This window comes from Adiantum capillus-veneris, chromosome 10, assembly GCF_014529385.1.
Source record: "Adiantum capillus-veneris isolate H3 chromosome 10, ASM1452938v2, whole genome shotgun sequence".
In the NCBI taxonomy this organism is placed as follows: domain Eukaryota; kingdom Viridiplantae; phylum Streptophyta; class Polypodiopsida; order Polypodiales; family Pteridaceae; genus Adiantum; species Adiantum capillus-veneris.
This window is the reverse complement of record NC_140940.1, coordinates 101,214,775-101,226,962: the sequence shown is the minus strand read 5'-3', so window position 1 is coordinate 101,226,962 and position 12,188 is coordinate 101,214,775. Positions and strand designations below refer to the sequence as shown.

Below are 12,188 nucleotides of genomic sequence, written 5' to 3'. Positions count from 1 at the left end.
GACTCATAAACATGATCTTGAGTATTATTAAGCAAATGTAATGCAAAATAGACTTGTGTTTATTCATTCATGAAATGAGCTTTAAGTAGCTCTACAGCCTTTCACCACTGCATGTGGGATAATTCCACCTTTTCTCTCCTTGACTCATACTCTAGGACTCTAGGACAAACCTCACACCTTACAATCCTCGCCTTGAGGTTTGGACTAGAAAGAAACTAAGAAACTTACATCTCTGGCACACTCCAATCCAGGAGACCATCCCCGAGACACTCAACACCTCCCCTCAAATAGGTGTACAAATACAACTGAAGGGGAAAGGCAAAACAAAAAAGCTAGAGAGTGTCGTTGTAGACTAGAAGGCTATTGCCACCTTCTTCTTCATCTTCATCTTTGTCTTCTTCTGCCAAATACACTTTGGGCCTTGGATTTCAGATGGTGTTGCCTTTGTCCCTTTTGAAACGCTTGGAAGGAAGACGACCCTTCTTTTTGCAAATGCTGGAAGTCTTCGATGCTAGACAATCCTTTGCTATGTGCCCTTCTTTGCCACACTTGAAACAAGTTTTGTTACTAGAGCCAACTGCAAAAGCTCCTCCCCCTGAAGTAGCATTCCTCCCTTGCTTCTTCTCCTCAAATATTAAAGAGTTGATGACATCTTGAAAATATGGTGTTGGATCCTTCTCCTCAATGATGGTCATGATTTGGTCAAAGCTAGGTGGTAAGGCTGCTAGAAGAACTACAATTTTTTCCTCCTCTACTATTGCATTGTTTACATAAGCTAGTTGTGTGATCATGCTTCTGAGGCGATTGACCAAGCTTGCAATATCTTTGTTATGTTCCATTTGCAATTTGTATAGATATGTCTCTAAGGTCACTTTGATCTTCTTTTTCCTAGCTCCAAAGTTTTTTTCTAGTGTTTCCCATACAGCTGATGAGGTTTCAAAATTATCAGTAAAGTGTACATAATTGTCATGTAGTGCAGTGATTAATGATTCCTAATACTTGCTCAACCCTAGCTTGATTTTTTGCGCTCATAGTTCATGTCTATATGTATGTTCCATCAATAGATGACGGATCAACGATGGTTGGTTTTATGATTCCCCATAATTGCTTTTCATTAAGTAGCCTTTCAATCTAGTTTGCCAAGTGTGAAAACCTTCCTGGTTACATTTCCTAAGCCCTTTCTCTTCCATTTTTCTAACAGAGGGGTATGAGAAGAGACTCTCTTAGCCATTGTCTACCTCTTTACACAAGCACGACTTAAAAATCATCCCATAAATGTAGATTATGATATTCATTGCAAATACTATTGTGCTTGGTTGCAAATTTTTGGATTTAGTTGCAAAAGAGAGAGAGAGAGAGAGAGAGAGAGAGAGAGAGAGAGAGGAGACAATTTTTATTTTTATTTTCTTGTTTTTGTGAAGTACCTCTTCATCGTTGGTGAAGCCCCTCTTCACAAAACGCTTGATGCTTTGAATCTTTTGCTTTGAAGTAACCAAATAGAGCGTCTTGAAGTTCTTCAGATGCCTTTGAGTGCTTTGGTTTGATAGCTTCAATGTGTTTTTGACTCTTCTTGAATGCTCAAAAAATTGAATGTTAAAGCTTCCTTTGAATTTTGAAGTCACTTCGATGGCCTTTGAAATAAGCTTTGAAGTCCTTTTAGATATCAAGTCAACCTTGAGATAGGAGGCCTGGACAGTGCCGCGGGATCACCCCCTTGGGTGGGGTTTGAGAAGCTGCTCGTGGGATAGCACCCCTAAAGGGGTTGGAGCCTTGGGGCTTTGGAGCAATCGCGGGAAGAGGCCCTCCACAGGCGCAGACCCAAAATGGGTATCAAGAAGTCTTTGGCGCCTTGGTTGAGGTCCGTGATCGGACGGCTGGGGGGTTTGGGGCATTGTTCGTGGCCATAGCAGGATTGAGTAGGTGGGGTCAGAGCGGGCAGTGCGAGTAGAAAATCGGGCAGGCATGAGCAGCAGGCAAAAAATCAGGCATGCACGGGTAACTGGCCGTGCAGCGTTTTGTGTGTGAACGCCCCTTTTGGATTGCCTTTGAGTGGCCTCTCAAAAAAGGTCAAATACCCTATAAATAGCATGTTCCCATGTGCTAGGGACTTCTGAAGACTCTTTGTCCCAAAAGTTCTTTTGAGCATAAATGCTCCCCTCTCACACACACAACTCTGAGTTGCTTGCAGGGCAAGAATTCCAAAGAGCAAATGGAACCACTAAATTTGCAAAATCAATTGGGCAATTATATACAAAGCTGGAACCCGATTAGAGCAAACAAATAGTCATTGGAGAGCTCTTGATAATGCCCATGCACACACACCTTTAATGCAAAGAGATTATGAGATTGACGGGATTGATTGGAGGTATAGATTATGCAAGAAATCAGAAAGCCAAATTCAAAATCCTCCTCTTTTAATTGCCAAAGGGTAGTGGAGCATGCTCGTGCCCAAATGACGATTAGATATTGGGATTATTAAACAAATATGCAGAGAGATTAGGGAATGCTAATCATTAACACAAAAAACTATAACAACAAAACTTAGCTAGCATAATTTGGTGCTCTGATACCGCTTGATGGGAATGCGATCATGCTAGCTAGGGTGGATGAAAGAGAAACATAGTGCACACAAGGGAGATGTAATGCAAAATAGACTCGTGTTTATTCATTCATGAAATGAGCTTTAAGTAGCTCTAGATCCTTGCACCACTGCATGTGGGATTATTCCACCTTTTCTCTCCTTGACTCATACTCTAGGACTCTAGGACAAAGCTCACACCTTACAATGACAAGCAAACATCTTCTGCACCTGCAATACCAAACATCAAACCATCGGCCACGTGTACACAACCAAAACTCCCACTAAACAATGTGCTACACCACTTAAAGGATGTGGTGTGACGTGCAATACAACATCCTCATCTAGCAACCAATGGGGAGAAGTAGCACCTCTGGAAGATATGTAAGCATGAGGAATGCTAAAGGCAAATGTGACATCACCGTCCCTGACATATGAAGCCACCGCTCGAACATGTGTCAAAACCTCATCTGCATCACACATACATCTCTGTTGCTATCTCATATGTATGAAACAATGGTGCTTAATGTACCCTGTGTGACAACCTTGCCAACAACGCAAGTATCGGCATGAACGAGACCTTTGTACTCTCTCACAAGTCATCACTATCGACTTTGAGCTGTCACACATGTCAATATCTATAAATGAATGTCAAATTGAGATATCACCTCAACCACTACACGATCATAATCATGATCAATCGCATCAAAACCGATGCTCTCATATACGTAAAACAACTCCACAAAATGCTATCTGCATGCATACAACATGGAACAAACACCTTAATCGAGCATAAAGCGCATAACCATATATACAAGTAGTGAGCATAAAATGCATCCCACAAGAAAATTGCTCGCAAAGATCTGTACAACATGTGACTACGTGTATTATGTAGCCACGAGTATATGCAACTGACAAAACCTGTCAAAGTGAGAGTCTGAACTTGATCACTATCAAAATGGGAGTCTTGCTCGACCATTAAACTATCAGAGAGTAAATTGTAGATACGCATAAAGTATGGCAAGAAACTAGGAAAAATATGGCAAAGCTTCCTCTAAAAACTGAGTAAAAACTCAAAAAATCTCAACAAAACTGCATAAAGCATGAAAAGACACTCAATGTCTCAGTAGGAAAATCCACATGTGGCATATATAACTTGCCAAAAGTCTAACAAAATTGCTCACTCCTGAACGAGCGACTCTATTGACCGCATAAAATTGTGCTAAAACCCTTAAGAATGACCCACACAGTCATACATGAGCACTACCAAGTGTGCCACATAATCTGCATTCAAAGGAATCCACAACCTATGAGCAAAGCGCTTGAAATCTGACACACTATGTCGTTGGTCGAAAAACTCGTAGATAAAAAATCAGACACATAGCACAACCAGTCGTCTGTGGTCGTAAACATTGTCCAAGAGTTGAACCGCTTGTGGAAAATCCGCTCCAGAATGGTCTGTCAGAGCCGTATGTGTCTAAAGTGTGTCGCCGAAGTTGGAAAGTGCGAATTGTTGAACCGAAACGCTGTCTAAAAGAGGGGGGGGGGGGGGGGGGGGGGGGGGGGGATCGGGATTTGTTGAGGAGACACTATAGAGCTGTCTCCAGGTAAGTGGAAGTCGAAAAGCATGGGTGTCAAGGCTATTCGTCCGAGAAAAAACTGCTCCGAAATGACCATGGGAGGGGAGCCGATGACGAGGCTACATTGGAGGAGAGCCAAACCGCTCTCACTAAGTGAAAGCCGAGAAAATGCTAAATCATCTCTATCTTCTCGTGTTAAATCATCTCTCTCAATTGGATGCCGACTCTTGTATCTCTATCTCTGCCCTGTAGTAGCGAGAATTGTGTGTGTGTGTGTGTGTGTGAACACATTCTTACACACACACCATTAAGAGAGAAAAAAATCGATTTGATTCTCTGATTGTTGAACTGATGTGCAGCCTGTGTGTGTGGGGGGGTTCACACACAATCTCCTTCCCCAGCGCTGCCTGGTAGCTCTGCAATGTGTGTGCACACAGTTAAGAGAAAAAAGAAACTTATTTTCTTCGTTCTCTGTTCTTCTCTCTCCCCCTCTGTTGACTCAAACTCTGTGTGAGTCCTTATGCTCATATATTGTTGCATTCAAGCTGCAATTTGTTCGATTATTTGCAGCTGCAGTTTTTCTCTTTTTGAAGCTCCAATTCGTATGTGGTGCTTGAATTTGCTGGCACACAAGCCTTACTCGATTCAGTAAAGCCTCAATGTTCAATTGCCCAAGCTCTATCGACTTCCTTTGATTTTCCGGCTCTCCCCAATGCTCTACCCGATCTTCTATTGCAAGCTCGCTTTTGCTTGCACTCCCCCAAGTTCTCTAAAGCTCACAATTCCCTGCTATTCCACTTGCTCTCGATTCTCCCTCGATGCTCTTGAGCTGCCTCGATGCTCTTCCTTGCAGAGATTCCATTGCAAGTTTGAGTGCCTGCACATGCTGCTTGGTTAGTCGATTCCTTGCAGAGATTCCATTGCATGTTTGCTTCAAAATCATTAAGCTCTACAAAGCTCTGCCCTCTTTGCTCTGCTTCAAAGCTCAACTGCCCGTTTCCTGCTGCCTCAGATTTGCTCCATTTCTACAGGCCACAAGCCCAAGGGGGGCTGCACACGTCGGTGTTCTGAGATCCACGATCTCCTCCCAATGCTTCCACTCCGGTTCTTCTGCGTCGGATCTACCGTCGCCAAGCTCGAGCTTCCATATCTGAGCTCCGTCGCTTCCGTGCCTAGCCAAGAAGTCGTCACACACGTGCCGACTGCTAAACCGTTTCTCTGGTGCCCGTTGAAACAGTGCGTGTGCACGGTGCGGTGCGGGAGGAAGAGGAGAGAAGACCGTGCCATATGGGTGCAGCCAACTTCCAAGTGGAAGAGGAGCCCTTTATTCTTTTTGGTATATGAAGAATAAGGTAGTGTGTATAAACACACAGTGGACGAGCGATCGACCGTCGGACCGCAGGCAAAGACGTAACGCCTTTATCCCAACAACATTCACCCTTGCTGCCTCGTGAGGGCTCTGCATTTCAAAATGCACCATGCTGAGGCCACCCTTGCTACTCTTTTCAAAAATGTTGCTATGGTCCATCTTCAAAACGCTGACACTTTCTCTATCGTGTGCAATAAATGCCAACATTGAGTCTTTTTTCTCCTGCCTTGGAAAGCAACCACGGATCATGGCTGGGATTTCAAAAATGCCACAATAGGAAGTGTCAGTCTTCTTTGCAACCTCTAATCACCACTCCTCCCAAGATCAACAAGCCACTTGATTTGATACCATATCAATGTCGATGTGGAAGCGTAGATCAATGGGGAGAATACATGTGTGTGTGTGTGTGTGAGAGAGAGAGAGAGATAAACCAACCAATTGGACAATGTATTAGTGATTTACAATGGGGACAAAGTGTTGCTAATATACTAGCTTGGGAGCTTTTAAGTACTCCCCTTAAAAATTGCCCTACCCAAAACTTTCACGAATACGTTAAATAAATACTTAAAACCAAAATAAATATTGGGATCATGTTGGGCTATTCACTTGAGATGCTATAACTTTTTAAAAAAAGAGTTTAAGAATGTCCATAGAGTTTTCTTACAAACTTTCTTTAAGTCAAGACACAAACATCATATATTTGAGTTAAGATCTCTTCCAATTGAGGTTATGGGCATGGAAAAAGTTGTGGAGTAATGCGGTAAAACCACAATTGCATGGGAAGCAAGCAAAAAAGTTCAAAAGACGCATAAAAGCAAGATCTTGAGTTTGGAATGGATGCAAGACATAAAGAAGTGGTTTGGGAGATGGGATGCATTACATTTGCTACATGATCCCTCAGTAGACTCCCAAGTGAATGAAGCTCCCAAGTGAATGAAGCTTTTCTACAACGCCAATGTATCATGGCTTGAGAGGAATCCCGTGGGTCGCGCTTCATACATTATACAACCCTTATATGCTTGATCCCCTAGTCAACTATTGTAGTCATTCGTCTTAGCTCCCACTCCCTTCAATGTGAGATAGGACGCTTGGACGATGGAGAAGAGGCAAATTTGACATTATGTTCAATACAAGTTTGAGATTGTAAGTACCACACAGTACTAGAGTGCTCAACTTTTGCTAACATCCGAACTTGCTTCCCTCACATTTTCAACCTACATGACTTAAGACCTGTAGACTTTTCTCTTCCAGCCACAGTGTGGGCTTTCCATTGCGAGTCTCATTACCACAACCTTGGAGCATCGAGATCATTTATAAACCCCATACATAGTACATCACATGCATCTTTGGTCCCATAGATCATATTTGTCACCAAGAACGATAATAATCCCTCTCTCTCTCTCTCTCTCTCACACACACACACAAACACACTTTCTAGCATAGATTTGCGTGCACATAATTTAATGCTACCAAGAACTCGTGGCATATTACAAACATATGGCTTTGTTATTGACCTCTATGATACAAATTTGGCAGATTTTATAATGCATTGCCAAGTAATGCTACTTTGATTATCATATATGTAACTACTATCAAAATGCTCGACGCTAGGTATTATGTACCCCACAAAACCAATCGGAACAATGGAAGGACAACACATACCGAGCGTTTCCAGTTTGCTCTGAGAAATGACTCTTTCAGACTCCGTTGACGACTCTCATGAAATTTATAATCAGAAACGTATTAAATTATCACTAATGTATCCTTCGTTAAGCTCTTCTGAAGTGGAGGCTGGTTTTAACTCAAATGTTAAATGTCTCACATAATGAGGTATATGCAGTGGAATTGGTGCCTCCGCTTCCTTTGACATGACCTGAACAACTCTGAGCATGGTAGGACGATCTTCTGCGTTGCATCGCTCGTGCAGGTCAATCCTAGATGAAGTAAGCGGCGCAACTCTTCTTCATTGCAGTGATGGCCCTCCCTGCCAATATTCTCACGAGTTGCATCCAAAAGTCTCTCCTGCGCGTGGAGTCTCCAAGCATACTCAACAACATCAAGGGCCCTTCTTCCACATAGCAGCTCCAGCACCACAACTCCAAAGCTGTACACATCTGCTTCCAATCCTAACTTGCCACTCTGTACGTACTCTGGTGCTATATATACAGGAGTTCCCACAATATCTATCTCACCATCAGAAAGTGGTATGGCATCCCCAAAATCCGTCAGACATGCTTCCTGATTATCGTCTAGCAAAATGTTGCTGGGTTTCACATCCCTATGCAAGACCGGTGGTGACCAGTCATATTGAAGGTAACTTAAAGCTGAGGCAACTCCACACACAATTTTGTACTTCTGTGCCCAAGTAAGCTGGGTGACTCCATCCGGCCTCAAGTAATTTAAGAGGGACCCTCCTGGCATCAACTTGTAGACAAGAACAAAGCTGCCTTCTTTTAAGCAAAATCCAAGCAAGGGCACAAGGTTTCGATGACGTACCCTGCTTGATACCCCTAGCTCTGTCATGAATCCATTCCAAGCAAAGTAATATTCTCGAAAGAGTTTGACTGCCACCATCTGACCATCCACTAATCTACCTTTGAAAACATCTATTTGTAAGGAAATATTCGTTTTTATTCTGTTATTGATATCAAAGCCGTCTGTGGCCTGGTGAAGCTCTTTGTAAGGAAATTTCCGGAGTGGGAACCAGCAACGTTTCACTGATCCATAAAAACAAAAGAGCCATTTTTAAACTTCTCCAAATCCCAAGCTTGAGAACAAATTTAAGGAAAATGTCTCAGAAAAGGAATTCCATTTTTGCCTAAAGAGGAGACTTGTCTCTAACAGAATACACACACCTGCACCCACCTACACCAAGAATCATCAAGTACGCTTCTTGCTCCAGACAATTACCAGGGCTCCTCCTAAAGCGACCAAGTACTTTCGAAACAAGATCTGTGAACCTATCTGCAAAATTCGATCACTGTATAACTCGTCAAATTGATCCATAAAAGCATAAAAAGAGTCATCATTTTTAAAAAGAGCGTCTAATATGATAGGTGCACAATTGTTTGATTTTGGCAGCTGCTTCAATTTTCTCTGTCAATTTGCTTTCCAATTCATTGTACCAAGACATTTCAATTGTGATCGTCATGGACTTCGTAGTGAACCCACTTGGTGCTGCAAAAACCCAATCAGCCCCTAGTGTTTGTTCCAATTTGTCTTCCATAACAGAACATGATGGACTTGCACTTTTGAGAAGAATTCCCTTTAGATGTCGTAATGTTCGTGAAATCTGTGCAAAAGAAGGCCTCTTTTCTGGATTGGTATGCCAGCATCTTTCAACAAAGCTTGCTAGATACGGGGGGCAACTGCCTTGTAAAATTGGTCTTTCCCCTCTCAATAATCTTTTGTGAAGATCTCTAAGCTTGCCACCATCATCAAATGGAACATTGCCAGTGAGTATTTCATAGCACACCATGGAAAAACTGTAAACATCTGCTTTCTTTGTGTATTTTCTTTCAAAGTCTCTCTCGCCTTCAACTTTAAAGACTTCGGGAGCTCTCCAATAGGTTGTGCCAGTATGCAAGGTTGTGTACTTCGAACTAGTGTACTTTGCTTTAGACATCCCAAAGTCTGCAACCTTTACTCGCATGTGCGCATGTGGCGGCCTCCTTGAGTGCTATCACCTGAAACCTGGTCGCAAACTAGCAAATTTTTAGACTTCAAATCACGGTGCATGACGTGCAAGCCATGAAGATACTCCATCCCCTTGGCAATTTGAAGCATAAGATCTACAGCTATCAGAGGGGGGAATGGACGACAATCGACTGTGCAACGCTTATCTATTGCACATTTCAGATCCATGTCCATCAACTCTGTTACTAGGCTACATTTTTTTACGGAACGATTTGAAGTGCAGCAGATAAGTTGAAGCACGTTCGGATGCCTCAACCTGCCTTGAATTGCTGCTTCCTTCCCAAAAAAGCTCTCATCCACATCAAAAAACTCTTTCTGAGCAAACCTTTGGCCAAACCATTCAACCTCGTGTACTGTGGCAAAAGCACCATGCCCAATTGACTGCTTAATTGTGAACTGAAGAGGATCTACCCACAAGCACTCTAATAAACTATCATTTGATTCACCCACAATACTTTCATTCTCCAATTTTTGAAGCAAGTATCTCGCCAAGCAACACTGAGCCATCACTTCTTCCTGCAAATTCGTAGGCAGATCTTTTTGGGAGAGCTGATGTTCCCAATCAGCAATATCATGCTTCAAGGCATTGATCAATTGCAAACAATCCTCCTCCTGAGATGCGTCAGCCCATATAGCATTCAATAAGATAAAAACTTCAGCCTCCGATACAGTAAAATTTGCAACAGGATGCTGGACCATAGCTTGGCGTATGACACAAAGACACCATACCAAGTCATGTGGGAAGACATCTTGCGCTTCACTAGTGAATGCCAGTATCAGCGCCTTTCTGACCCACCCATCTTGAAAGGAGCAATCCTGCAAGAATTTGCGACCTTGGAGCATCGCATGGTGGAGCTCGGAGAGGCAAGGTTGGAGATCGAGGACGACGCTCCGATTCCAGTGGAGTTGTTGGGTGACATGGTCAATGGTGAGGGCATAGGAGCGAGCAAGGCAGCAGCATTGGGTGCGATGCAGGACGAAATTGGAGGGGCTACTGGCGACATCTTGAATGGAAGAGGAGAGCTCCTGCAAGGAAACACGGGGATCATGTTCCATCAAGGCCACGGTCGCAATCCAGCTGCTCTTGACCTGCTCCCCAGTCGTCACTCAGAAAAGAGAGGCTCCAGCATCCACTCCGCTCTGTGTAAGCAACCCAGTCGCAATCGTTCAGCAGCAAACGGAGTAGGTTCCAATGCTAGTGGAGTAGGTTCCAATGCCCGTGTGCATTACAGTCGTCTACAGCTGCGTTGAAATTTCACAGTACAACCCCTGGCCCCTTTAGAAGGGGTTGTACCCCCGCCACTCATCACAACGGGACTCCGACTCCGACTCCGACTCGCCGGCAGGCCTGGAAATTGCAACCCTGCCGGCCCTTCCTTAGCTTGCATGTGCATGGCAAAAAGATTTTAGCTCTTCCCATTGAAGGACCAGGTGGCCAAAAAGCCTTGCATGCAGTAAGGGTTGCTCTTTCCAAGCCCGTCCTCCTCCGGAAGTGCCCTTCAAGGTCTAATATCTTATGGGAGCATAGGTCTAATATCGTATGCACCATATTGCAATTTACATAGGACAACTTTAGATTTAATGAAAGAATTTTTTTTTAAATGCTTGCAATGCACACATCGCTCCTACACCGCTCCATGCATCCACAAGCATCCAATCCACTTCAAATTGAGCACGATCATGCTCACCATCTTGTTCAACAGATGAATCATCCATATCGTCACCCGCCTCGAACCTATTTGGCATACCTTCCCAGCCATAGAAGATGGAAATCTCCTCCAAGAACTCCTGTACCTGTTGAATAGCCCATTATATAGCTGTATCCACAAGTATACTCATCACCTATGAAGCACATACCTCTTTTATAAGATTTTCCATAGCCATAGCTTGTGCCTCTTCACTTGGCACAATCGGCAACACCTGCTCTTCAATCAAAGGCTTCTCTACTTGCATCAGCTTCATCTTCTCTTCCATACATGTAGCAGCCTCAAGAACCTCCTCTTCGGGACCACCCAAGAAAGTAGATCCATATGGCTCCACTAAATCCTCTTGTACGTCATCTTCATGAATAATACATGCTCTACTACCATATTTTTAGACAAAAAAGAAGGAAGCTCACCCCATACCATTTCATCCTGGAGCATAGCATCAACAGACTCCTCCTCCTCGTAGGAGTGGGCATACCCACTTTGTTCAGATTCGTCACCATCTATCTCTCCCAAGCTTGAACATGGATCCAGTTAATCTTCATCACAAGGTAGACTAGTCACCTCAGCAGCACTCTTCTTGGAAAATCCTTGTACATGTTGCACCACTATAGCATACTCTATGGCTACCTTCAAGAGCACAACCACCAACAGTGTACCACAGACCACTTTTACTTGCATATCCTCTTTCACAAACTTTGGCTCTTCAATTTTCTCTTCATTTACATTACCAATCGACATGCATTCATACATATAGTCAGGAATCTGTACTCTTATTGGCTCGACCTCATCAGAATCAGTTTGCTCGCCATAGGACATGAACTCTTCATACAGGCTTTCCTCTTTGCTAGTTTCCCAAAATTTGAGCTTGTATCATCATCATCCTCGCCATAGGTTCACTTCGTGTTTGCATCTTCATCCTCTTGCTGCTCCATGAAAAATTGGCCACTGCCTTGGCTTTGCATATACTCTTTGTTCACTTCCAAGATTTTGGTATCTGCAACTTGACTGCAATCTACTACCTTTTCATGCACAATCTCAATAAGAACATGCTCCTTTACCTCTTCATGCTGCTCTAGAAACCCGACATCTGCTACCTCTTTAGCACACCAACTCTCTTCGACAAGGGGCTTATCCTCGTTGACAAGCTTGTCCACCACTGGCATATGCACATCATAAACTGGAGACCTCCAAGGAACATAACCAATCATAGGCCTTACCTCAATAGGCTCTGTACTTTGAACAATTGGCACCTCCTT

General features: G+C 43.4%; 1 protein-coding gene and 1 pseudogene across 2 annotated transcripts in view; both read right to left on the bottom strand.

The window, feature by feature from the left end:
* The window catches only part of LOC147449351 (uncharacterized), a 198,764-nt gene that overhangs the window by 73,742 nt on the left and 112,834 nt on the right, over positions 1-12,188 (bottom strand). The gene's annotated exons all lie outside the window — the stretch shown is intronic.
* Positions 7,065-10,560, bottom strand: LOC147449352 (uncharacterized; annotated as a pseudogene). Its single transcript, XR_015189427.1, has 3 exons — positions 8,588-10,560; positions 8,393-8,491; positions 7,065-8,244 (listed from the first exon to the last, which is right to left on the bottom strand). The product of XR_015189427.1 is annotated as an uncharacterized LOC147449352 (transcript).